Genomic DNA, 6326 nt, shown 5'->3' with positions numbered 1-6326 from the left:
CATTTTTGTTTATACAGCTTCAGAAAATTAGTGGTTGTGTAATAGTATGTCACTGTTGTTGTCCATACACGTTTTTTTATACACTGACAGTGGCTCAGTAAGCACATGCTTCCATTTTCACCTTATAAATAAGAAATTGTAAGAGAATTAACAATTTTTTAGATTTTTAGTTTGTTAATCCTGAATTCCAAAATACTAATGATTAATACTGGTAATGATAATCTTTACTTGTTAAAAATAGGGCTAAAATGGAACCAAAGGAAGTATTTTTTAACTTTAACCATATCATGGACCTTGAAGCCAAAATAAATTACATAAAATGAATAGGTTGATTGGATGCATAATATAAATATCATAGCTTGGAAATACACTATAATGAAAGGCAGATCCAGGTTCAGTCTGTACCTTCCTGTTTTTTTTTTAGAGAAACAAAAATGGTTTGAATTGAAAGAAAATAACTGATCTGTGATGATGAGTATTCCTCATGTTCTTCAATTCCTGCCCATGGTATCAATAGTTATAAAAAATATTGTTCACTTACATGTATATATTAAAGACATGATATAATGCACATGTGAAGTCATATGATATGGTCAAACATTGCAGAGACGAGAGGCACTAGAGGCTCTAGAGAGCCTGAATCGATCACCTGGTCTTTCAATAACTCAAAATTTGAAAGACTAGGACCCTTAGCCCTATTGTACTTTTGTCATAAGAAGGATTTAATCAGTAGAGAGCATCATAGTTTTCCAGTCGGTTTTCAAATTATAAAATAAAGGCTGTGGCTATTTTGCGGGATCCGGTAAAATAGCTTATACAATGTTATTTTGCTATTTTGCCATTAGCATTTAACAAAAATACAAGACTTCATACATTCAAAACTTTATAAACATATTTTTTTTATTAAATTGGTGGTATGATGTAGAATGAAATTCTATAAAAAGTCATAATATTTTGAATGAAAAGTGTAATAAAAAATTAACACATAAATTAAAGTATAATAGGAATGCTAGTCATTAGAAATTTACAGATTTTCTGTCATAAAAAATGGTTAAATTTGTTAAAATTTTGAATGTATTTTTTTTTTAAATTTAGACATAAATTAAAGTAAAATAGAAATTCTACTATTTAAGAGTAAACAAAGGAACCAAGGTTATAGCAGCAATCAAAAGAATGTAATCCGGAAACAAAAACCAGACATGAAAAACAGACATACACAACAAAGAACATAAAGTAACTAAAATCATACACACAAAGTAACAAAAGTAGTAAATGAGCAACTCCGACTCCACTAAAAACTGGGAGCATGGACCAGGTGCACTGGTAGGGTAAGCGTCCTCTGCTTTTCTAGAAACACCCGTCGAGTTGTTCATAAGAAGTCAAGTCAAGGGTAGACGACAGAGTAATGGAAAACTAAGACACCTTGAAAAAAATCAGTTTTCACGGTGCAGATAGATACACCGTAACGATCCACGAGTTCATGGTGACCATAAAACTTGTGTAGTGATGACTTCGATCTTGTAGCAATATAACCCTGTTCCAGAAGCCTACTTGTAAGAAGTCTAGTGCGATGCAAAGTCTGTGTAGTTACGGCAAGCTCTGGCATAACATAATACTTGTGATATGAAAACTCAATACGCAGGTGCTGAAGGGATGTTGCTACAGATGATAGGAAAGTTGACCATTCTGAATGAAAAGTCATCACGTTTGTCGTAAAGTTTGGTTAATAGCTTTCCCTTACCATCGATTTTTAAGTGTAGGTCAAGATATGAGGCTGACTTCACAGAGTCTGTAGAATCCTTTATCTCAAGTTCTTTGGGGTAGATGCTATGTATCAAATTCCCGGAACCAGGATTGTTCCTAGATAATGCGTCGACCATCTATATAGCGGAAACCGAGATAAAAGCTCTAGCTATACGATATTCTTTCTTTCGGGCCAGTCAGCTATAAAGCCTCACAAAAGTGAAGAAATACACATGTAGATCAGCAAGTTGAGGAGCACATGCAGTTTGTTCCCATTGGAATGCCGAGCGTTTTTTTGTTATTGTTTTTTTTCAATGCGTCCACCACATTGGACAAATAAAATTGTCAATAAAAAATTCCAGCATTTTGAAAATATCTTCTACTATATATTTGGAAGATGATTTGGAATTTTTTCTTACAAAGTAAGTTGAAAATTGACACAAGTTTTCTTTACATAAAAATATAAATGTTATATACGTTAAAATTAAGAATAAAAATGGATAAAATTTTATACAAAATTAAAGTACAATAAGAATTCAAAATTTTCAAAATCGATACAGATAGTCTTTATATGAAAAATGGGACTGCAGTTAAAAATGTTATGAATTAACATTGTACATACATGTAGATTATATGAATCTTCGTCACAAGTTTAATTTACATATTTATATCGGATGGTCCGAATTTTATTTAAAATGTTTTACTTCTGATAAAATCATAAAAAGAAATTGAAATGTACTCAATATAGCTTATATATAATGTCAGTAATGTCATGTAATATTTTATAATTTATAATAACAGCATATCATCATTTATAAAAAAAAAATATAGGTTCGGCAAAATAGCCACTGCCTAAATTAAATCATATTCAAGGTCAATAACTCCAACATCGGTCGACAGATCTGTTTCAACCCTTTTGTATGCGAGTTATTTCAAAAATCTTCAATTTGATCCCTATGGCCCTATTTGCCATATCAAAAATTCCCACAGTGATTGTTAAGGATATCGTAATAAACTGTTGGACCCCTATGTTCTATTTTTAGTAACGACGGTCACGTTTTAACGGGTCATAAAACCCAACAGCCATTTTGTGCATAATACCATAAGTATGGGTCCCGTAGTCTCTGATGAAAAGATTTTTGAAAAATTGTCCTCGGACGACGACGGGCGCCAGGGACAATATGGTACTACTTACTATATAGTAATATAAAGTCCCTGCGGGCGCCAAGTGGTGGTAATAGCTCACATGACCCTTTGGGCCATGTAAGTTAATAACCAACATTTATATCCAAATTAACTGTAATAATATGCTGTATGTAGTTTTCATATATTTTTAAAAGAATGTGTAAACAGCTATCGGGCACAGCAGAGAATAGGCAATCGCAATGTGCAAGATTACAACTTGGAAGCAATACATAATCTATGCTATTAAATTTAAGCCATCAGTTTTTATCGAATACTAACTACTAAATACCTTATTGGCGCAAACTCGTCAACAGCAAACAAGAGGCTCCCAGGAGCCTGGATCATTTCAGCAATTGAAAGCTTCTATCTATTATAGTTTTCAAGATATTGGCTGAACACTGTAAAAAATACATCATTTTTTACCTTTTAAGTTCAATAACTCTTACAAGGAGTCGCCTGACAACTTTGATCCCAGAAGACGTTTGAAAGCCTTATAATAAGGATCATTTCAGCTATTGAAAGAATTTGGCTGGACCTAACGGTTTTAGAGAAACATTTCTATATGCTATAAGGGTTAAGGTCCAATACAGATAATATTACAATATAACGAAAATAGGTATCGTGAATATGTCAATGAGACAACGACCCCACCGGGATGAACAAGATCAGCTCAGAGCCTCCAATGGGTCTTCAAAGACTGACGAAGAACCCTTCACACTACAAGACTGCAGCTGGCACTAAAACAACAGTATACACAGGTACAGCGAAATACTTACCCCATATACTCCAGCAACATAAAATTAAAAAGTAAACTGAAAGTGAAAACGAAACAATACATACAGAGTAGTATAATAGGGCATCTAATGGAACATTAAATGATACCCCGCCACATTGTTTACATGTTTAAATGTAGAATTTAAAAAGAGTAGAAATGGTGAAAATGTCAAAGAACCAACACAACCAGAATGACAAATATCAGCCAAAGGCAGAAAATTATTTTTAGGATTTAGCTGAAAATTGATCTTCACCTGTAAGTTCATAAAACTAAACAAGTGTGCAAAGTTTCGAAGCAATTCTTTCATTCATTCTCATCTGGAAACATGTATCGGTAAAGACAGGGGGATGGTAAAGAATGAAAAAAAAATGGCATTACTCGAAAAACAATTTTTGAATTTACATGAAAATCTAAATTAATCTGTATTCTATAGTACTAAATAACTGTGCAAATTTCAAATCATCGGTAAAAAGGGGAGGGGTAAAGAGTGAAAAATGGTATAACTCAAAAAAAAAATTATTTAGCTGAAAATATTTAATCTGTATTTCATAGTGCTAAACAACTGCACGGAGTTTTAAATCAATCAATTGATTCGTTCTCAATTTATCATATGGAAACTGCGGGGACGGACGGACGGATGCACAACCGCAATTTTGTTCTGAGGGTATCACATGATACCCCTGTGATTGGTTATAAATAGGAACAGGTATGGTGAAAAGCATCAAATGAGGAGAGATATTCCTGATTTTGAAAAAAAATATATACTAAACACAGTTATACTTTAATCATTAACATGGTAATTAAAACATCATTAATAATATATATGTAAAACTATAGTAGACTCTTCATAGCAATCAAACAGTTAACTATAAAAGAGGAAGTAAATCTGAGAATTTTGTGATTTAAAAAACGACATGTTGACCGTATTTTTGTTATTTACTATATTAGATATTTTCTCACATGTCGGCAACAAATCTCTTTATATGTGAGAAGTTAGTGAAACTTTAATCATTCCAGATTGTTTTGTTTTCCTCATTCGAAACCGGTTTTCACAGTATATGTCAAAAAAAAAACGCGATACAAAGTGCCCACCTAAAAGACAAAGAGTTACCATAGGAGAAAAAAAGAGAAAAAGGATAGGAAAAATAACGGATCTTAGAACTGATGTCTGACATAGGTTCTTAGCTTCTAAATTACTAGATCAGTTAAAGAAGATAGTTCTGAAAATAGGGGTACCAGCAGCAGGTTCATCAGAAAAAGAAGGTGCTAGGGCATTATTTGCCATTTTTGTCAATTTTACATACGAAAATTTCAAATTTCCAATAAAAAAGAGGGGTGCCAACCCCTTGGACCCTCCCCCTGGATCCGCCACTGACGTGTATGGTACTTCGATCGCTTCCTGATTGTCCCACATTTGAAAATTACAGGTTGAACAGGTAAGATTTTTTGGTGAGACAATTTGGGAATGGTATGTGGGACAATCGGGTATTGTTTTGATTATAATTTTGCTTCGTAAAACTTGCATTAGGTTTAAAGGCATCAGTAGAGGACGTTTAGATAAATTGAAGATTTTAGCTGAACAGTCTATACTCAACCTCTCACGTGCTATACGTTACTACCTAATGGGTCAAGACAAGCAGACAAACCGAAGGACCTATAACTATACTATCACTTCGAATGAGGGCATAGTTGCTTCAAGAGTATGATCTAGTACCAACATCAACACATCTACATCCTATTCAAGTATTGCAAAGAAGGGAAAGTGGCCAATGACGTTAGCATTAACCAGCACCAAGCTGGAGGTATCACCCCAGCCAAACGCCAAAAGTACGCACTGATCAACACCAGACTGCAACAATACAGAAGTATGCAGACATGGCCAATGTCCGCCTGCTATCATATTTTTGCGATGGCTGTTCGACAAAGAAGAAAGCAATTTGGTGTGTGGCCAAAATGTAAACAAAGTGATGTGTCGATTATAAAAATGTTTTGTAGAGCAATTTTCTTCTTTGAATAGCTAAAACATCACATTCATTTTGTAAAATTTATGTAAATATATTCTTTTGCAAAAGTTGTAATATAAAGAAAAGAAAACACCAAAACATCCAGATTTAAAACTTTATTAATTGACAAGAAAAATCTTCTAAATAAGCAATAATTAATTTAACTATTTAGCAATATTCTACCCAGAATTATATGTGGGGCAATTAGAACTTTTGTGTAGGACAATGAGAACTATAAAATTTTCAAAAGTGCGACAATCAGGAATAAACCTTATGCAATACCAGGTCATTATTGTGTGATTTGGGGGTTATTTGTGACTGATTTTTTTTTACATCAAGCCTTCTTACTACTCATGAACTACTTATGAAACCACTATGGTAGGATTTTAGTTGATGTGTGTTGTTATGGAGTCTTGGTAGTATAGAGGGTATGTACTGACATAGTAAGCGTCTCTACACGCCGATGCTAACAAGCGACAGAAACCCGAAGAATCTGTACTTGACGCATATGACTACACTGTGCATATGATTTCTCCCGCTTGACAATATAACATGGGTGATTGTGTAAAGTACCAGTGTCGTTATATTTACCAGTTTTTATATACTAGTATACCTTAAAT

This window comes from Perna viridis, chromosome 4 (assembly GCF_037379345.1).
Source record: "Perna viridis isolate PV_CMFRI_1.1 ecotype Kerala chromosome 4, ASM3737934v1, whole genome shotgun sequence".
NCBI lineage: Eukaryota > Metazoa > Mollusca > Bivalvia > Mytilida > Mytilidae > Perna > Perna viridis.
Note: the sequence above shows the minus strand (reverse complement) of the source record.